Source organism: Neophocaena asiaeorientalis, unplaced genomic scaffold (assembly GCF_003031525.2).
Source record: "Neophocaena asiaeorientalis asiaeorientalis breed wild unplaced genomic scaffold, Neophocaena_asiaeorientalis_V1.1 scaffold245, whole genome shotgun sequence".
Taxonomy (NCBI): Eukaryota; Metazoa; Chordata; class Mammalia; order Artiodactyla; family Phocoenidae; genus Neophocaena; species Neophocaena asiaeorientalis.
In genome coordinates, this window is record NW_020173953.1 from 1,522,524 (window position 1) to 1,545,329 (window position 22,806).

At 40.6% G+C, this 22,806-nt stretch overlaps 1 non-coding gene across 1 annotated transcript; it reads left to right on the top strand.

Moving 5' to 3' along the window:
* The first annotated feature begins 21,421 nt into the window (after positions 1–21,421).
* Positions 21,422–21,528, top strand: LOC112404803 (U6 spliceosomal RNA). The gene has a single exon (XR_003004169.1). It is a non-coding gene; the product is annotated as a U6 spliceosomal RNA (small nuclear RNA).
* The last annotated feature ends 1,278 nt before the right edge of the window (positions 21,529–22,806 follow it).

Below are 22,806 nucleotides of genomic sequence, written 5' to 3' on the forward strand. Positions count from 1 at the left end.
TGTTATTAGAGGCAAGGAGGAGAGGGAAATGGGAAGTTCCTAATCAATGGGCATAAAGTTTCAGATAAGCAAGAGGAATCAGAGATCTGCTGTACAAGATTATACCTATGGTGATATACAACAATGTATTATACACTTAAAAACTTAAGAAGTCTGGGTCTCATGTTGTGTTCTTACCACCATGAAACGAAATAAAAATTCACCCTACAGTTATATATCAATTAATAAAATTATCTAACAAAATTATCTAACAAAAGCTACTAAAAAACAAATCTTTGCTCTTTGATTTCTAGTTTAAGACCTTGGCCACATTACCTCTGGCAGTCTATAAGATGGAGATAATCAAAGGATTAGTCTCCAAACTTCACAAACAGCTCATGTGGCTCAATATCTTAAAAACAAACAACCCAATCCAAAAATGGCCAGAAGACCTAAAGAGACATTTCTCCAAAGAACACATACAGATGGCCAAGATGCACATGAAAAGATGTTCAACATCTCTAATTATTAGAGAAATGCAAATCAAAACTACAATGAGATATCACCTCACACCAATCAGAATGGCCATCATGAAAAAATCTACAAACAATAAATACTGGAGGGGGTGTGGAGAAAAGGGAGCCCTCCTGCACTGTTGGTGGGAATGTAAATTGATACAGCCACTATGGAGAACAGTATGGAGGTTCCTTAAAAAACTAAAAATAGAGCTACCATGTGATCCAGCAATCCCACTCCTGGGCATATATCCAGAGAAAAATATGGCTCAAAAGGATACACGCACCCCACTGTTCATTGCAGCACTGTTTACAGTAGCCAAGACATGGAAGCTACCTACATGTCCATCAACAGATGAATGAATAAAGAAGACATGGTACATATATGCAATGGAATATTACTCAGTCATTAAAAAGAATGAAATAATGCCATTTACAGCAACTTGGATGGACCTGGGGATTATCATACTAAGGGAAGTAAGTCAGAGAAAGACAAATATCATACAATACAGCTTATATGTGGAATCAAAAAAAAAAGAATGATATAAATGAACTTATTTACAAAATGGAAACAGACTCACAGACTTAGAGAAGGATCTATGGTTACTAGGGGGGAAGGGGAGGGTGAGGGATGGATTGGGCGTTTGGGATTGACATGTACACACTGTTATATTTAAAATAGATAATCAACAAGGACCTACCATATAGCACAGGGAACTCTGCTCAATATTCTGTAATAACCTAAATGGGAAAAGAATTTGAAAAAGAATAGATACATGTATATGCATAACTGAATCACTTTGCTGTACACCTGAAACTAACACTACATTGTTAATCAACTATACCGTGATATAAAATAAAACTTTCTTAAAAAGATGGAGATAATCATGCTCACTTCATAGGACAGATAAAACAATAGAATGAGTTCATCTTTGTAACTGTCTAGTACTGTGCCTAGTAAGAGCCAAAAAGTGATTTTTTTAAACAGTAGATGATACTAAAGCTTCTTGCCAGCTTAGAGAGTCTATGGATATATAAGCAGCCAGCACAGTCTTCCATGCTGTGTCTTTTTGTTTTCCTGACCCACATCTGTTCCTTATTAAAATACTGCAGTGTTTTAGTGAAGGAAGAACTTAGTAATTTCGAGCATCAAAAAGCAAACCAACTGACACTAATGCCTCAGTGATAATTCTGAGTGTCACAAGAGGCTTCCATGTTTTCTGCTCAAGATCACACATGTAGAAAAACTATCCAAGAGAGTTTCGAAACTGAGGTCCCCCTCCAAGCCCTCTGGCTCTACTCATTAATAACTTATAAAGTTATTAACACACTTATTATTTCTCTCTAATTTTGGTTTTCTCCAGCTGGAGTTATAAACATGTCTCCCTGCTCAAAGCTCAAGGCCAAATGCAGGGTAAAACTATATATTCTCACTGCCAGAAGCCTCTGTTTTAAAAAACTTCTCTGAAAAATAAAGCTTTGTTTATAGGCTTTAGACCACGGCTGCAAAAAAAAAAAATAATATGTAAATTAGACATTTTATAACTTTACAGCTAAATAATAAAGGCAGCACTCCAAACCTCAGCCAGACATTTACATAATTGCATTACTAGCATTCATATGAGCCATAATGGAAGTTAAGAGGGAAATCTTGCTTATTTCCTATTAACTCCATAATAGAACATGACTCTCATTTGCCCTTACAAATAAAGCTTAACCATTGTTTAAAAACCAAACACTACACTTGGGTTCTTTTATGATTCCTCATTGCCATGATGGAACAGCAGCAAATTTCATAAGGAAAAAATATTTAATGAAAAATTGTGGTTATTCCAAAAGAAGTTCACTAAATATTCAACTTTTATTATGTCTCTGCATTTGGTTTCCGGCTTTTGACAGAGCAGCTTCTCACTACACATTTCATCTCTTTTTAAGATTAATTTCTTCAAAGTCAGTTTTTCCCAAATCTCTTTATGTACACACAGTACAGAGAATCAATCGGCTGATATTCCTGACAATTCCATTCTGATTAATTAATTAATTAATTAATAGTTCTAGGGTATCCCTAGAGACAACCTAGCATGCACCCAATAAATGCATGCTAAGTTGAGTTGAAATTAATTTTATTCTATTTAAGAAAGTAACTTATGGCACATATCTTGGTTTGGGCACAGATCCTGTAACAGAGCTTGGGGGCAGGTAGTTTATTTGGGGGGTGGTCTCAGGAAGCACAAGTCAGGCAGTGTGGAAAGTGAGCCAGGGAAGGGAGGTGAGCTAAACAGGGTGCATCAATGAGATGGGTAAGTGCTGTGGGGCAACTGGGCTCCAGACTCAGAGGGACACTAGGAAGAACCATATGAATGGAACTTCATAAATCCTAGGTGTTTCTCCCACGCAGCCATCTCTACTCTCCTGCTCTTATCCACCCATCACTGGCTACCCAGGAATTGCAGACTAGAGTGAGGACTTAGATTCTGCCAATTCTCAGGTTGGACACTGCAAACTCTATCATCTCCTGACCCCAGTTCCCACCTACTGTCAGAGGCAAGTCCAGGCACTGTCACTCTTCAAATCAGCATTCTCTGTTACCCACAACCTATAGGTTGTTAATCTCATGTGAGATCTTGCTTTTAAATAATTATGAATGACTCTTATGATCTGGTCTTCAATCCTTTTTGCTCATCTAGTCCCTAAAATAATTTCAAGACATTATACCCACTAGTTACAACTCATTTTTAAGTTATTTATATGGTTTTTATCAAAAGTTTAAGTGGTTGCTAGATGTGACTTTCAGTGAAATGTAAATATTGAAAGTCCAAAATAAAACTGTTACTCCACTCTTTTAAATGTTTCCAATGGAATCTAAATTCCAAAGGAATTTTTTACTCACCATTTTCCATTTAAAAATATAAATGTATGTGTATCTTGTTTTATAATGTTCCTTGAAGTCTTATTTCCATTCCATTATCCCCATAGAACTTTATCCTAATACAATAACATTATAATTGAAAGAATTTTGCTAAATACGCTTATAATAATTCCCTCAAAAGAAGGATATAAATTGACATTTTTAAAAATTTCCTGTGACCATACAGTTCAAACGTTTTTTAAAATTTTTCTTCTGAAGAGTTCTCTAACACTTCTCATTTAGTACACAATTAAGCAAAACATACAAATATATTTTAATGTTGATAAATAAACAGAATAATTCAAATGCTAGCAGAAATTCATGTCTTAATAAAATGGACAGGATTAGTTTGTTTTTCCTAATTAGTTCATCTCTTCATACAGGAATATTATTTTATTACTAGAATGAGACAAAGGTCATCTTTAGTGTTATTCCTCATCTTAATAAATAGCACTGAAAGAACTTTTCAAAAAATAATAAGTAGCTGGGAATGGAATAGATTTTGTTATAGCAACAGCCTTCAGTTCTTTGAACTTTTCCGGAGTCACATTCTAAACATAACATAGCAGTCTATCATCAAAGATTATTTGGAATAATCTTGAGTAAATCTCATGATAATTTTAGAGCAATTTTGTTTAGGGTAAAGAATTAGAAGCCATCTGAGTTGAAAAGGATGTGTTTGCCAGTCATCAGAGCACTTTGCTTTCTCAACATCAGTATTTCACAGGGTCCCTTGCTTTGGCTCTCGGGAGTTTTTCCATCATAGCAAGAATAGGCATGAATAAGAGGGGAAATGGGAAAAGAACAAGTGTGAAAAGTAAACAAGAAACCCTGCAGATGGTAAGTGTGTCTATAGACAGATCAGTTTGAGAAGAGGACCTAGGGAATTAAAAGATCTGGAAGTCTGTGAACCCCCAGGGTACACACACACACACACACACACACACACACCAGTTTACAGTTCACTGGCTTTGGAATAGACTTTCTGACCCCCAAGTCCTTCTGAACCTTGCCGTGTGAAATTCAAAGGCCAAGCTTTTGAAAGCCCAAAACTGAGAGCTAACTCTTTGGTTTGGCTGTTGCACCCTTTGGACAAGTTAATACAATTTTAATGCCCTGGCAGCTGCCTCAAAAGGAGGGGGCAAATAGTTACCAGAAAAGGAAAAAAATACATTAGTTAACATTTCAAAGTTGCGCCTTGGGCTTCCCTGGTGGTGCAGTGGTTGAGAGTCCACCTGCCGATGCAGGGGACACGGATTCGTGCCCCGGTCCGGGAAGATCCCACATGCCGCGGAGCGGCTGGGCCCGTGAGCCATGGCCACTGAGCCTGCGTGTCCGGAGCCTGTGCTCCGCAACGGGAGAGGCCACAACAGTGAGAGGCCCGCGTACCGCCAAAAAAAAATAATAAAGTTGTGCCTTGCCACAAATAAAAAGAGCTTGCTCAAAATTACAAGTGAATAAGCTGCATCCTGGGTGCTATAGGAATCACCAAGTCAGAATAATCTGATTTGTGGGTAGATTTGTTGGTGATTTAAGATTAATGGAGAAGAAAAGGGGAGCGTCTTCTAGCAGGGGGCAATATAAGATAACAAAAGACAGGGATACTGGAAATCACTAAGGATGTCAGGGAAAAGTGGAAAGAACAGCTTTGGTGATGTTCATATAACAGACAAGGTGGAGACAATACAGGAAAAGTTAAAGGGGGCAGCGAGGAATCAATGGAGATTTCTGGGTCAGGGGATCGCATGAAATGGCCATCTTTAATGACCTGTATCATTCATTATGGCTGACGAAACTTGGACCAGTGGTCTGGATTTTATTCCACTTGCCCTATGTCAGGGAATCAAATAAAATCCACAGGTAGATAAATTCAAAACAACAGCCTGGCAGGACTAACCTTTGTGTAAACTTTCCAGTGATTGGTTTAGATTTGTGTGAATGTTAAATGTGCCTTTATTTTATGTGTACTGTGTATGCATACATATAATAATCTGAAACAGTATGCAGCGATTTAATTATAACAATACATGTGTAGTTTCACGCAGTCTGAGCCTATTGGTTCCTAAACTAATGATTTCTTTACTGAATGGTTTATTTATTGAATTCAGGGTGTTTCCTTCCTTAGTAGGCCAAGAGGTTAGTGTTAGTGTTGAATTACCATAGTTTTACCAGGGAATTCAAAAAAGAACAGCAATACAATTTGTATCTTTTCTAAACAATAGCAATAATAATGATAAAGACTGTAGTCTTTTGTTTCATCCTGGCCTTCATACAAACAGATAGAGACAGTATGGGACCCTTTTCTATCATGGCACAGAAATAAGTATTCTGAAAATTCCTACGGTAAAGAGAATATTGGCCCTTTTTCACAGAAAGATGTCCTATGAATACGTTAACTTTACAGGACAAAAGAGACTTTGCAGATGTGATCAAGTCAAGGACCTTGAGATGGGGACATTTTCTTGGATTATCTGAGTGGACCCAATGTAATCACTAAAGGCCTTTAAAAGTGAAAGGAGGAGGTAAAGAGTGAAAGGGTCAGAGTCAAAGGAGGTGTGATGAAGGAAGCAGAGACTGGAATGAGGCGGAGCCACAATCCAGGGAATGCACGCAGCCTCTAGAAACTGGGAAAGGTAAGAAAACAGATTCCCCCTAAAGTCTTTAGAAGCCAGCCCTGCTGACATCTTAGTTTTAGCCCAGTGAAACCCGTTTCAGACATCTGACCTCCAGAACTGTAAGATTAAAAATGTATGTTGTTGGGCTTCCCTGGTGGCGCAGTTGTTAAGAATCCACCTGCCAATGCAGGGGACACGGGTTCAAGTCCTGGTCCGGGAAGATCCCACATGCCGCGCAGAGCGACTTAGCTTGTGCGTCACAGCTACTAAGCCTGCACTCTAGAGCCTGTGAGCCACAATCACTGAGCCCGTGTGCCACAGCTACTGAGCCTGCACTCTAGAGCCCGTGTTCTGCAAAAAGAGAAGCCACCACAATGAGAAGCCCGCGCACCACTATAAAGAGTAGCCCCCGCTCTCCGCAACTAGAGAAAGCTCGTGCACAGCAACAAAGACCCAATGCAGCCAAAAATGAATTAATTTTTTTTAAATGTATATTGTTTTAAGCACTAACTTTGTGGTAATTTGCTCCAGTAGCAATAGGAAACGAATACAGTCTCCTAGTGAAATGACAGGTATTTTACAAATTAACTACGTAGGCATATCGCATATTAACTGTACATTAAAATCATATGACTTCTAAAATAAAATCCTTTGGGGGAACCCCTATACACTGTTGATGGGAATGTAAACTGGTGCAGCAACTGTGGAAAAGAGTATGGAAGTTTCTCAAAAAAGAACTACTGCATGACCCAGAAATTCTACTCCTGGGTATATATCTGAAAAAAACAAAAACACTAACTCAAAAAGATACACACACCCCAATGTTCACAGCAGGTTATTTACAATTGCCAAGGTATGGAAGCAACCTAAGTGTCCATCAACATATTAATGGATAAAGAAGCTGTGGTAGATAGATAAATAGATAGATAGATAGATGATAGATAAAATGAAATACTACTCAACCATAAAAAAGAATGAAATTTTCCGATTTGCAGCCACATGGATGGACTTGGAGGGCATTATGCGAAGTGAAATAAATCTGACAAAGACATGTACTGTATGATATCACTTATATGTAGAATCCAAAAAATACAACAAACTAGTGAATATAACCAAAAAAAGAATCACATATATGGAGAACAAATTAGTGGTTACCAGTTGGCGGGGTGAGGGGCGAGCAATATAAGGGTGGAGAAGTAGGAGGTACAAACTATTGGGTGTAAGATAGGCTTAAGGATGTATTGTACAACATGGGTAATATAGCAGTATTTTGTAATAACTGTAAATGGAAAGTAACCTTTAAAAATTGTATTAATTTTTTTTAATTTTTTAAATAAATAAAATAAAATAAAATTCTTCTTAAATAATTACGGCTTTTGATAACCCTAGGTAATCTAATGCAGATATGAAAGTAAGTTTATCACCAGAGTAGGTACAAAGGAAATTGAGAGAGGTGGAGAGCAGAAATTGGGGGTTATTAAAAATCATGGAGCCTCCCTAAAGGGCAGAGAATTTATCAGCTGTGCTTCTCTTTCCTACTCAGGCAGTCCTGTTTGCCCAGAAATCAATGAACATGAAAGAACTCATATATTTTCAGTAGGAAAATACTTGTTTTTTCCTAAATTCATGATGTAAAGAACAGGATGAAAGGCCAGAGACCACTGGGGGTAGAAAAGTATTCCATTTTAAAAAATGGATGCAATCCAAATGTCATGGGCATGAATTCTAGAGAGCCTAATGATTTTTGAAAAATATCTGTTAAGACTGCTCTTCATGCCAGGCTCCAGGGAAAAACCACAAGTAGGAATTGATCTGTTGTATTTTATAAAATCCAAATGCTGTTTTTCTGTTTTTAAATACTTTTAAAAAAATAATAGAATCTGAAATAGGACACAAGGGAAGAAATTGAAACAGCACATTTTAACCTTCTCAAGCTGCCAGGTCACGTATGTCTCCCTCTTCTCCTCCAGAGAGGGCCAAAAGGTGCCCACTCCCTGCCTTCCAGGGAGCTGGGACTCTTAGGGAGAGTCTATTCACACAGTGTCCAGTCCTAGACCATGTTTAAAAAATGTCCAGGAGTGGCCAAAGCCTTGGAATTAAGTGTGCACTCATTTAAATTCACTGAACTGAAAAAGAACAAGTGAGAAAAAGCCAAGGGAGCCAAATGCCAAATGTTTGTGTCATTGTTAACACTTTCTGGAAAGTCTTTATTCAATGATAATTTCAGTTTCTCCCTCTGCTTCTCCCCAAGGTAACATGGGCCACAATGACCAGGTGGGGAAAAGCCAGTCCTTCTCCTGAAGTGACCTCAAAGTTAAGCAGCTACTTAAGCCTCCACATCCCGCCTACATGGGCTTCCCATGAACTTGAGATTTCTTCTCCTAAGATTTAGGCTTCAAGTGGGGATGTTTTTGATGGGAGCAAATGACAAGGCCAAGACAGAGGCTGTGCAAAGTTTGTGAATTGGGTTTGGAAATGAAGGGACTTCAAAGTACATAAGCCTCTGTCAAGTCCAGGAACAGTTCCTAGAAAGAGTACATGCATTTTTATTGATAGCATTGGGAATATGCTGTCTCAGGCAAAGCTGGACCCCCTCCTACTTCACTTGCAGCAAACCCTACAGCAGTTCTTAAAGGCAAGTGACATCTCTGGAGAGCCTTCATGTTGAGGTTTTTACAGGAGGGTGTGGCAGGTAATAAGTAACCCACCTCTCCTTTGGCCGGGTTTCTAATTAATAAACACGTGGGAAATAAGGCAAAAAGAAAAATGCAGATGGGGAGCAAACTGTCATGTTTATGACCAATATAGGCTAAGCTGGAGAATACACTTAACATGTGAGGGACAAAGGGCTTCCTAAAACTGAACACAAGAATTAGACAGACCTGCCCAGCTGTATCAGTTACTGATTGCTGTGTAACAAATAACCCCAAAATTTAGCTGCTTTAAACATCAAATGTTTATTATCTCACAGTTTGTGTGGATCAGGAATCTGGGTGCAGCACAGCTGGGTCATCAGACTCAGTGTCTCTCACAAGGCTACAATCAAGCTGTTGGCCAGGGCTGTGGTCATCTAAAGGCTCACCTGGGAAAAGATTGGCTTCCAGGCTCCCTGGCTTCTGGCAGGAGTTAGCTCCTCACAGCCTGTTCGACTGAGGGCCTCAGTTCCTTACTGGCTACTAGCCAGAGACATTAGTCCCTTGCTCTATGATCCTCTCCACACGGCTACTTATAACATAGCAGCTTGCTTCCCTCCAGAGCAAGGGCTCCACCAGAGAAAGAGAGGGCCAGCAAGACAGAAGTCACAACCTTTTTGTAAACTCATCTCAGAAGTGATATCCCATCATTTTTGCCATATTTTGTTTGTTAGAAGCACGTCACTGGGTTCAGCACACACTCAAGGGGGAGAGATTTTAAAAGGGCATGAGTACCGTGAGACAGAGATCATAGGGAACCTTCTCAGAAGCAGCCCACATTGACAGACACATCAGACAGCACAGTGGGTGGGTGGTAGGGCTCTCTCCACCGTCCCAGCAGAAAAAACATCCACTCCCTATAAGCAACTTGCCCCCAGGAGAAATGATAGAGGAAGGGGTATACTACACATGTTCATTCACACCTACCCATTAGGTCAATAAATTCTGAATGAGTAAGGAGTAGTGGAAAGAGGCTATAAGCCTTGGGCTAATCATGGAGAGGGAAGGAAGGGGAAGGAGGAGGTCACTCCAAATGGCAAGAAACATCAGGAGTAAGGAATAAGCAGTTCCCAACACTCACAATACCCTGTTTATATATGATGTCCATTTTACATAAAAAGAAACTGAATCTTAGAGAGACTGAGTAACCCAAGGTCATGTAGATAGGACATGATGGAGCCAGAACCTATAAATACCCAATCCCTGAAAAAGTGCCTTACTCCATACTATAATTATACCTCCTCATGCTCAGAATCTGATTGGAACCAACTATTTGATGAAGATATACTTGTCAGTGAAAAGTTTTCAGGAATGAAACTTGATTGTTCTTTCTGTGTCCTGAAATGTCCCCTAAATCTGAAGTTTTATGACAGTGATGAAACAACAGCTCTGCCAGAAAATAAAATACGCACCTGGCTTAGAAGCAAGCAGTCACTGGTGTCAACAGCTCCTGCCAGGGAAGGCTGTAGAACACCTCAGGACCATATAGCTAGTGCTTCCAGCCCGAGACTCACCAATAGCTTGCAGCCCAGACAAAGATGGTGACATCCAAAAGTTTGTCCAGAGTGCATGGGTGGGATGTGTCACTCCTGATAACATGTCACAAAAGCTCTGCTTTGAACTTGAAACAAGATAATTGCTTTCATCAGCTACCCAGTCTCCCCTGCCCTTTTGTTCTTTGATATAGGCTGTAGATCAAAGATGGAGACACTTCACTTCCTACTGCCTTTGAAGTACCAGGTCTGTACAACAGCTATTTCTAGCCTTACATGCTGCACAGAAATATAATCCATGTACACCTTTGTGTCTTCAAGATTTCACGTCCTCAGGAAATGGACAAAAATAAAAATTTTAACCAAATTATGGTCATATGTGTAATTCCATATTTAGTCTCATTTTTTCAATGGATATTTGAGTGTTTGTTGTGTGCCAGGCACTGTGATGTGTGATGAGGGTAGGAGATAAATAAAACAGAGAATTCGTGTGCCAGGAACACAGTCCAGTGTGGGGGGAAAACAAGTGGATTACCAAAAACAATGCAATGAGTGCTATCGTAAAGGGATGTCTCAGGTCACCTGGGGTCTCCGAGTAGGGGCTCTACATGTGAAGGGGATTCAAGAGGCAGAAGACTCTGAGTCATGGACATACCTGTGCATCTCTCTGAGACCCAGTTCAATAATCTGCTTTACCCTTGCCCAGAACAAAAGAAGGTTGTAGGCATGAGGTTTGGGGTGCAGAAAGGGACTAGACGGGGGTCCACAGGTCAAGATAAAGAAGCTTGTGTGAATAATGGTTCCTAGAGAGACCAGTGGAATGGATGACCGTCAACAACCTTCCTATACACCCAAATCCTCTAAGATTCTCCACACTCCAGAGAGAAAGAGTCCATCTGCACAAGCAAAACCTAGACTTTAGCTAAGCCCTAGTCATTATCCCCCTCTTCCAGGTGTCCCCCAGAAACGTATCTCTCCCTCAAGAACAAATGTTGCTTCTTGGCAATACCCAGATTCTTCTAGAATAGGGTCTATGCAAGATGGAGGCTTTCCTAGGGGTTGGTTTGCCCCCCTGTTCATTACCTCCCCCTTGACTGACACAAACGGTACAAATGGGCAGCAACAGTGTTTATACAAATTCCACAGTCTTCATTTACCTGGATGTAGCAGAATTCCTCTTAGGTAACATTGACTCTGTTTCTCATTTAAGCCTCCACAACAGCCTCCATTTGAATATCCCATCAAGCACATGAAACATCCAGTAGATAGCCTTCCCTGAGGCACCCCTGCCAGTCCCCGGATGAGTGAAATCAGTGATGCAATCACAGCTTCTCTGCCGTTGAACTTGAACTTGAACACATATCCTCTATCGTCACCTTACATTTTGTTCTCCTTTCTCTATGAGTCACTAATGTTTTGAATTAAGTTCCCTACCCACTTCCCCACCCCCAGTTTTCTCACACACAGACATTTTTCCCTGTTCAACCTTTTAACAGCCTGCTTGTTGTTGTTCATAAGCCACTGTTTATTCTTCCCGTGTCACAGCACTCTCCCCACCCAATCCCCCAGCAATGGCAGCCCTATTGCTGATCTATTTCCTCCTTCCCACTAGTCTTACAGCAACCTCCATCCACAGATGCCTGTTCTCTCATTTCTTGGTTAATTTGGGGGTTGAGGTGAGCCATGATCATATCTCCTTGATGGAGACAGTAGCATTAGATGCTGTAGCAGTCTTCCTATTACTGAAATACTACAGAAATGGCAATTTCTGAAACCAAGATATCCATATCAGGAGCTCAAAATGAAATTGAGCAACCCACATCTTTGTTTCACAGAACTACCTGTTCATCTAGGAAACACAAAATAGGCTTGTGTCCGTTTGAAGAAGACTCCCAAGTTTGCAAAACAGCGTGCTTGAGTTTATTGAGGACAATTCTGACTCAAACACAGAGACGCTGCACTTATTTTTAAATGTTCATACAACTTTAAACTCCAATATTAGTGCACCATTGAAATCTTTTCATCTTCATCTTTTACATTTCTTTTACATTTTTGCACTAGCCTGTCTGTTTTAGACAATAATCAGAAATTCAGCAAGACAATTTGCTTTTTTTCACATATTTATAATTTGCAATCATATTTACAATTGAAAAAAAGTTGAGTTGTTAAAATAATGTACCCTGAGCTCCTGATCATAACGAATGTTTATAAATTGATCATGTATCTACCATGAATTAGAGAGACAATGAGGAATTTTGGCATAGCCTGTGCAGTAATCCTGATCAAACCATACCACCGTTTTCATCTGCTCTAAGGTAGAATGCCACCTGAATGGCTCATTGAAATGAGGTCTCATCGCCAGGCAGAGAAAAGCTGCATATCTTTAGCACAGCAGCTTCCATCCTTTCTAATGTAATAATATACATGTTAGCTTTAAGTGCAGACATCAAAAATATAGTGCCTGCTCATGAGGGTAGCCAATGTATCAATTAGACACAGCTGTGTAACACACCATCCCAAAACAGAATGGCCCAACAGCAATCCTTTATATAGTTCATTGTCTTAATCCATTCAGGCTGCTCTGACAAAATTCCACAGACTGGGTGGCTTAGAAACAGCAAAAACTTATTTCTCATAGTTTGGGATGCTGGGAAGCCCAAGACCACAGTGCTGGCAGATTTGGTATCTTGTGAGGACCTGTTTCCTGGTTCATAAATTGCATCATATGACAGAAGGACCAAGGGATCTCTCTGGATCCCCTTTTATAAGAGCACTAATCCATTCCTGGGGGTTCCTCCCTCATGCCCTAATCACCTCCCAAAGACCCCACCTCCTAATGCCATCACACTGGGTGTTAGGACTTAACATGTGAATCTGGGTGGGGACATAGATGTTCAGACCACAGCACACATGAATCTGTAGGACAGCGACCTAGACTAGGATAAGCTGAATGTTTTTACAATGGGCTGAGCTGCCTCAGACACCTGGGGTCAAATATGGGTTTGTTACATGGCTCTGCTTCTAGAAGTCTGCCAGCTGTCAGCAGGGGTTCTTCAGCTCTGCTCCAGGGGGCCTCTCAGCCTCTGGTAGGCTAGTCCAGGCATGGTCTCATGACCTTGGCAATTTTCCAGGAGAGACTAGAAGTGCACAGGTCTTTAGAGACTGTCTTATCTTTCTATTGTTATGTAACAATTACCATGAACTTAGCACCTTAACACAGTTGTTTATCAGCTCTGGGTTCTGTAAATCAGAAGTTCAGCACAACATGACTGTTTGCTCTGGGCATCACAAGGCTGAAAACTAACCAGGCTGAGTTCTTGTCTGGAAACTCTGGGGGTGGGGGCGGGGGAGGGTTGTGGAAATGTCTGCTTCCAATCTCATTGTTGGTGTCAGCAAAACTCAGTTCCTCGCAGTTGTAGGTCTGGGGTCTCTGTGTCCTTGCTAGCCATAAGGCAGAATTCACTCTCAGCAAGTAGAGGCTACCCACACTCCTTACCACAAGGCTCACTCCAGCCAGCCACGACACTTACAAATCCTCCTCATGCCTCAGATCTCTGACTTCCTCTGTCTCTGATCTCTAGACCCAGATTTTAAGGGCTACTTGATTAGATCAAGACCACCTGGATAATCTCCCTCTTCAGGATAACTGATTTAGGAAGTTAATTATATCTGCAAAATCCCTCTTATAATCAATCACAAGAGCGATGGCTCATCATTTTCACAGGTGCTGAAAGCAGTCAAGGCAAGAGGATTACACAAGGGTGAGGGCCGCTGCAGGTCACATTGGAATTCTGCCCATGGTACAGGCCTAGGCTCCACTGGTTCATCAGCACATCTACCAGATTCTAAAGACCAGAGCAGGTCAGCCCAAATGCAGACAGTGGGGAAATAGATGCTACCTTTTGTTGGAAAGAACTGCAAAGTCATATTGCAAGGAGGCATAGACACAAGGAGGGGTGAAGGGTTGAGACCATCTCTTGCAATCTGTCCCAGACAGCATGCATGAGTCTTGCTCAGAGTCTAGCAGCAATACCTCAATTGCTCTCGCTGCAACGACGTGACCTAGAGAGCAAGCCTATTTCTAATTCCAAGCATGAGAATATGGATGGGCAGGCAGTAAATGTCAGACCCACACTGCCCCTAGAAGTAGATCAGCCACCTTTATTTTCTGGCTACTCCATTCCACAAAGCCTAGTCTATATTTGCCTCCTGATCTCTCATCAGTGCAATAAAACACCAGGATGCTTTCACACCTCACTTCAAGGGGCACCAAGAGGGGGAACTTGCTGTTCCCAAACCGGAAACCTCAGTACACTAATATCCTTTCTAGAAATCCTGCTGATTGCGTTTGTTCCCAAAGAAAAGACTGAGAGAGGCAGGTGCAAAGGAAATAAAAGCCACAACCAGTCCAGATGAGAAAGTCAAAACTGGCAGATAGATTTCCTTTCCCTTACTGATATTTCAAGATTCACGGAGGTTTAAATCTTATCTTTATAATAAGTACTCAGAATCCTCATCTCCCTTCCATGTGCAAAATTGAGGAGTTAAGGATGTTTTGAACAGGCTACCCATAAACTCAGAAGTAGAAGGAGACAAGAGTCCCAACTAATACAAAGCTAATACAAGAAGTTTTTTAGGAGGGAAAAAAGATTTTCTCTCCTCAGTCCTCTATTTATTACTAAATGTTTTTGAGGCTTTGGGGGCAGGGCCAGGGAAAACAAGATTTCAAATATCAGCCTCTTTTTTATTTTTTTAATTTTTGGAAGTGTTGAAATCCTGGCCTACTTGTGTTTAAATGGTTTTTCAGAGCTTAATTAGTTCAGAGAATGTTAAGAAAAAGATGAGCTGCTGTGTGATTCCTGGGCCACCTTGGAAATGTGCACCAACTTTAGAATAAAAGCTTGTAGGGAACATATATTTGTTTTAAGCACTTTCAACAGCTGTTGAGAATTGTGTCTTTCTCTATATACACCACTTTATAGCTCTCACAACTCAGCTCAATGGCTAAATTTACCAAGCTATGCATAATTCCTCAATCCAGGTCTGCCAAAATGCTCAGAAGTTTCCGTTGCTGATTGGACTCTAGCCAGTAATGTACACCCAGCATCCAAGAAGACTAAGAGGGGTGATCAAAGTAAAGAGTCCTTTGCAGGGAGAAATGCAGTCAAGAGCAGCTGGAGAGACATGGAGAAGTGAATTGCACTGTGTTTTTATTTACTTGGAGATAGCATTATTAGAGAGTTTACAGATTGTTTTTTAGCTTCTTCAGACCATTGTTGAGGGTGGAGAGTTCAGAATAGCAATGACCTGCCAGCAGATCTGGGCCCCTTTTTATGCATTAATCTATTTTGTCACCTTCCCTTTATGTGTGTGTTCAACTTTCGTTCTCAAAAATCTATTAGCTTAGCTGGTGGTCTGTATTATTTCCACATTTAAGCAATAAAGCAGAATTTCTTTTTAAAAATCTGACTTTTTTTTTTTAGTTAGGTTTATTGCCAGATCGCCCAAAAGACAGCTGAAGTCTATTAAGTATGTTGATAGCTATTATGTGGAAAAGGTGTTGGCAATCTTTTAGTAGGGTGCAATATTGCTGATGTATTTTTCTGACAATGCAAGGATGAGACAGTATAGGAAAGAAATGGGAAACTGTTTGTTGATATGGGCCTAGGGAGGACTCCCCTCTCTCTGTCTTTCTATTTCACATCAGTCAGAAAGATGAGTACCTTGTGCCCACCTAGAGGGGTGGGATAGGCAGGGTGGGAGGGAGACACAAGAGGGAGGGGATATGGGGATATATGTATATGTATAGCTGATTCACTTTGTCGCACAGCAGAAACTAACACACCATTGTAAAGCAATTAAACTCCAATAAAGATGTTAAAAATAAAATAAAAGTTGAAACTATGAAAAAAAAGAAAGATGAGTATGGTTCCATGTCATATATGTTCTTAAGAGAGTAAATCCTAAGAGTTTTCACCACAAGGAAAGAAAAATTGCTCTATTTCTTTAATTTTGTATCTGTATGAGTTGATGGATGTTCATTAAACTGCCTGTGGTCATCACTTTATGATATATGTAAGTCAAATCATTACGCTGTACATCTGAAATTGATACAGTGTTGTATGTTAATAACAGCTCAGTAAATCTGGGAGAAAAAAAGACAGTAAGTTGAGTATCTCTTTAAAGTGTAAATACCAGTTGGGACAGTTAAATCTGTCCATCTCTGACACTTGGGTTTGTGTTAGAGAGACACCTTTCTGTGACACAGGAAACAGTTACATGGAGAGGCCAGGAGCCTGGGCCCTTACCCTTGGGGCTACTTATCCCAAGTTTCTGCCTGATCCCCAAAACAGGAGGGCCTAGGACCTAAGAAAATCATTCCAAGATGACACTGTTCCCCAACATTCTGCAGTAATAACATTTCTTATCCTGTAATAATATACAAACTGACTCACATTTAAACGGCTCAAGAGGGAGGGGGTATAGGTATACATATAGCTGATTCACTTTGTTGTACAGAAGAAACTAATACAACATTGTAAAGCAATTATAATTCAATAAAGATGTAAAAAAAATTATTAAAAATATAAATGGCAGGGCTTCCCTGGTGACGCAGTGGTTGAGAGTCCGCCTGCGGATGCAGGGGACACGGGTTTGTGCCCCGGTCCAGGAAGATCCCACATGCCGCTGAGCGACTGGGCCCGTGAGCCATGGCCGCTGAGCCTGCGCGTCCGGCGCCTGTGCTCCGCAACGGGAGAGGCCACAACAGTGAGAGGCCCGTGTACCGCAAAAAAAAAAAAGAAACAGAAAAAGAAATGGCATAGAAACTCCATATAGCACAAGCACTTGGGGGCACCTGGGTTTACCATGGGGACAAAACAGACAGGATTGGTGCCCTCAAGGATCTTGGGCTCTAGTAATTTTAACACATCTTGCTTTCCATTAGTTTTTCTTGATAGCATTATCAGAAAATGACCATTTTGATGGTATACGACCTTTCTGAGAACATCAGCCACATCCTGAAATATACCCACACTAGGTTGTAAACCATGATTAAAAAATAAGTAAAGGTCTTTTTTCCCTGAAGCTAATGTGTCTTAAAGTGAGAACCCAAAAAAAGCTAAATTAGGTATTCACAGATGCTCTCTTGAGAAATTAGGAAGAAGAGCAAAATAAGATGACAGACATGGAGTAACAACATGACAGACATGTTTTGTTACTCCATTTTGAAGATCTAAAAAGCTTCCTCTCTCTTAATTTTCTATTGCCAAACCACAGCATTTTCCTGTTTGGCATGAATGAAGAAAACAGGTCTTTCTCTTTTTTGTTTTTCCCACTGAAAATATGGAATGGGTCACTCAGTTATTGCAGGAAGGATTCATGAGGACATTTCAAGCACAACTAATTATAGAAGTGTTTCCTGATATTTGTATTTAACTACATTAGAATGAACTAAATATAAAATGCTACAGACAAGAACAAACAGAATTACTCAGAATAGTGGGGGGAAAAGCAGTTTGAGCAAACGTTAAGAAGGTTTGGATAAAATGGGAGTTAAGTTGTCTTTTCCACAGCACTCTTTTTTAAACTTTGTCAGTTGGTAGAAAACAAAGTCTTCAATATTAAAAACAACTCTATGAGCAAAATATTGACCTGTCACACTCTAGAACTGGGCACGGTCTAAATAGAACTTTCTGCAATGATGGAAATGTTCTACACCTGTGATGTCCCAATAAGGTGGCCAACAGCCACATGTGAAATTCCATAAAAGTAACTAGAATTCAATAGAATTAACAATTCAGTTCCTTAGTTGCAGTGGTCACATTTTAAGTGCCTAAGAGTAACCTGGCTAGTGGCTACCATTATTGGACAGCACAGTTCCAGAATCTAGGAAAGACATTTAGGTATGCACTGAATATACATATTCAAAGCTTGCCAAATAAGGGTGGAAATGGAAAATGTTTCCAAAAAACTTCTGTGGAGCATGAGGAAAAAAGGTCCACTTTGTATCATTTGGAGGATTTTTTTTTCCCCTTTCCATCAAGTTTCAGCCAATAATTAAAACAAGTTAGCAGAATTTTTGATACCAACGCCTTGAACAAATTCTTGAGTCTTCTCCTGGACAATTCCCTTGATATGATTTTACACAACCTATCTATAGAAAGTACACTTTCCAAGCACCCAATGTATGTTTTTCATGTGAATTCATTTCTCTGGTCCTTTGAGTATATTTATAACGGAAATTCCCCTTACATAAAGCCTATCTATATCTTAGTAACCACACTTTCCAAGGCTGTTCCATGAAGCAGGTTTCTCTATGTAGTTTTGTCTATTTCTGCAACTCAGCCCACGCAATAAGATTTCCAAACTGGCAAGAAAGATAAAAACAGACAAAGTCCTTTATTGTACAGGTAAGCCTCTGGAATGTCTTTACTTTCCTATGAGAGCTGACACAAAGCAGGAATTCAGATGACTCCAGGTCAAGATTTGAAGACCAACCACAGATTTCTGGCCACTTTTCAGCCCATGGGTACCATAGTCCACATATGTATGATGGAGTTTATTCAAAAATTAATCCATACAATGTATATCAAGTGTAGTATGTGTGGATTTTATGTGACAGAAGAGATATCCTTAACTAGCTTCAGTTTCATGCTCAAGGTCATCACTTCTATAACGTTCTTATAACCTTAGAATTAAAGTGAGGCCAGAAGCTATCAAATGCATCCTTCCGGGCTTCCCTGGTGGCGCAGTGGTTGAGAGTCCGCCTGCCGATGCAGGGGATGTGGGTTCGTACCCCAGTCTGGGAAGATCCCACATGCCGCGGAGCGGCTGGGCCCGTGAGCCGTGGCCGCTGAGCCTGCGCGTCCGGAGCCTGTTGCTCCGCAACGGGAGAGGCCACAACAGTGAGAGGCCTGCGTACCGCAAAAAAAAAAAAAAAAAAAAAAAAATCCTTCCATATATACCTTCCACAGAAGAAGTTCCTGGAAATGATTTGCTTTACTCTTCTGGGGTCTGCTCCAGTGTGGGCAGGTGGGAAACAGCCTAGCAGCTCAATTCCCTTCAAGGGAATCCCTTCAAGAAGGAAGACAGTCTGGGGCCAACCAGGGTTCAGGTCTGCCTTAAGGTAGACTTGAGGAGATCATGTTTGCTGACTTCCACAAACTCATCATCATTATCAACACCTGGACCATCTTCAGCCAGAGATTAGACATTGGCCTTGAGTGAACTGTAATTGGATTTAGCCTCTTATGGAACCTGACTGTTGATAAGCATATTAGTAAACACATCACCTTTTTGAAAATTGCTTAATGCATGTTATTACATACAGGGCACTGTTCATAAATGCATGTTTATGTGACCTCTAATATAATTACCAATGTAAATAACTCCCTAAGCTGGTTGTTTGCCTACTAGACACATGCTTTACCTCCAAGGTACCTGAAGAGCATTTGTTCCATTACCTTCATACTTACTGGGCCAGTTTCGAAACAAGCGCAGACACAAATCCAAACCCTTATTCCTAAGGTTGAACCCAAGCCAGATGGGCCCCATGGGAAGAAATAAGAAAAAATGTAATAAGCCCAGGCCAACACTATGATTAAAAGTGTCTCAAGCTCAACATTTTAGCTCAAAAAAAAATGACACAAGGTCATGCTTGAAATATATATGAATTGTAGCAGCATGTAAGTGTGGGAAACAAACAAAAGAAAAAGATGAGAGAGAGCAAAATGTCCATAGAAGAGTTCAAACTTAATACAGGGAGTCTTCCACAGAGAGCTAGCAAGCCCAGGTTTAGAGCAGACATTGGCAAACTATGTACAGCCAAATCTGTCCACCTGCTTTTATAAATAAAGTTTTATTAGAACACGGCCACACCAGTTGGTGTACATATTGTCCATGGCTGCTTTCGGGTATAAGGCAGAGTTATGATAGAGGTCATGTGGCCCAAAACCTGAAAATATTTACTGCCTGAACCTGAAGAGAAAAAATTTGCTGACATGGTATTTAGAGATTTTACTGAAAACAGTCATTATTGGAGTTCCCAAAGCAATGATTTTTTCTGGTTAAAAATGAATGGCGTGGGGGGGCTTCTCTGGTGGCACAGTGGTTGAGAGTCCGCCTGCCGATGCAGGGGACATGGGTTCGTGCCCTGGTCCGGGAGGATCCCACATGTCGCGGAGCGTCTAGGCCCGTGAGCAATGGCCACTGGGCCTGCGCGTCCGGAGCCCGTGCTCCACAGCGGGAGGGGCCACAACAGTGGGAGGCCCGCGTACCGCCAAAAAAAAAAAAAATTGAATGGGGGAACATTGAACTGTGTCTGTATGTCCCTTACAGAGTAGCAAGTGTGCATCAGTCTAAAAGGCAGCTCTCAGTCTCATCACTTTGTTGCCATAAGTTCTGAGAACAATTATTTCTTTGTTAACATTTGGTAAACTTATCTTTAGGAACTTCAAAGAAGGTTGGGCACATCTCTGAGGTTGAATTTCAAAATAGGTTGAAATCTAAACTTGGAATTCTCCTGGTGGGTAGCTAGAATAACAATGTATTTGCCTAGAGTCTTTTCAAGGGGATGTTGCTGATTGGTACTTTGTCGTACAGGCCATGGAAGTGAACTTGAAAAACAGGCATAATTGCCTATCCAAGTTTTCACCATAAATAATCATTTTTTAAAAGGTTCCAGTAACTTACCCACTAGGAAAAAAAAAAAGGAAAGTGGGACAATGATGCAATGGCTTTGCTCCAAAATCATCATGTGTAATGTCATGCTGCCATCTGCAGTATTTTATTTCAGTATTTTCACCCAAACAGGGGAATTTTAATGAGCTCTATAGACATGTGGTCATTCTACTGAGGGAGAAACATTTTGCCAGCACAACAGTAAGAGAAAGTTTTTGACCAATATTTTCCCTTTAGTCACGGTCCCGATTCCTTCCCACCCACACGCACATTTTTAAGTTTGTTCCGTTTCTTGATGATGCTTTTGCACATGTGGTGATGTTAAATTTGAAAGTGAATCAACGTGCTGTACCTAGTAGAGGGGCCCTGAAACTGCTCAGAAATACTGTGATTCTGTGTCGGCTCGCGCTCATGCAACTGCTAAGTGGGCAGCAACGGGTGGGATGTGGCCACAGCAGGGGTGAGACCCTAACTCCAGCAAAGCCCAGTTTAAAAAAAAAAACTTTGGTAAATTTGGGGGTTAAGGAATCTACAGGGAGTGCTATCTTCAGGAGTACATATACTAAAATTAGACTAATATGGAGAAGATCAGCACGGCTCCGGAGCAGGGATGAGGCACAAATTCCTGAAGTGTTCCGTTATTTATGTATATTCTAAGGGGAGGGTGGCTGTAACAAAGTACCACAGACTGGGCCACTTAAACCACAGAAGATTATTGTTCCACAGTTCTGGAGGCTGGAAGTCCAAGATCAAGATGTCAGCAGGTTTGGTTTTTTTCTCTGAGGCCTCTCCTTGGCTTATAGACAGCCATCTTCTCCGTGTCTTCACAGGGTCTCCCCTCTGTGTGTCTGTGTCCTAATGTCTTTTTATAAGGACATCAGTCATTAGATTAGGGCCACCTTGATGACCTCATTTAACCTTAAATACCTCTTTAAAGACCTGTCTCCAAATAGAGTTACATTCTGAGCTCCTGGGGATGAGGACCTCAACATATATATGGAAAGAGGGGATACAATTCATTCCATAACAGGAAATAGGTTAAACAAAGTATTTGCTCCTAATGGTTGGATCTAAAATGAAGAGAATACAATAAGAAACAAGGCATTATGATGCCCAGAAAGAAAAAAGGAAGGGAGAGGGGGAGGTGAAGGAAGGAAGGAAAGAAGAGAGGGAGGGAGGGAGGAAAAAGCTTGAAGAATGGCTAGAGTCTAAATCGGTCCAAACAAGAGACCTTACTTAAGGAATTCGCCCCATCTATACCTACTAGGAGGAGGAAGAAGTCTAAAACAAGAGAAGACAGTGAAAATTGGATGATCCCAGCCATTAAGGCCACTCATCTTTGCATGTTATGCTCTATACAGTCCAATAGTGTCTTGAAGCTGCAATGTCATTATGGCTACCAAATATTCTATTGCTCTGAAGCTGTCCAAGAAACCAGACACTCAGCAGATGCCAGCAAAAACTGCCCCCAGAAGTGTTCTTTTAAGTTTTCCCTGGAGATTTAATCCAAATCGAGCAAAATAGAAAAATATGGATTTGCTATTCTCGAGAGATGTTCACGGTTCATTGCTGAACACTGTGGTCTGGAGTGTCTCTTGAAGATAGAATGTTTTGTTGTTTTTCCTGCCCTGATATAGTGGTTTCCACTAAAGCATCGGTCTGATATTTCACTGTTTGGCTGATCCTGTTGTACCTATTAAAGGACTGTTGTACCTATTCCCTAATCTATTATTTCTCTTAATAAATGAAGCAGCAGCCTCCATTTTTTATGATCCCTGCTATGTGTACAACTTGAGCTAGATAGTTTACATACATTATCTTATTTGATAATCACCTTGGCAAACTCTTCAACCACTAAATGCACTTACAGAGGGCTGTTTTATACACAAATGGTCATAAAATGTGTAAACCATATGAACGATA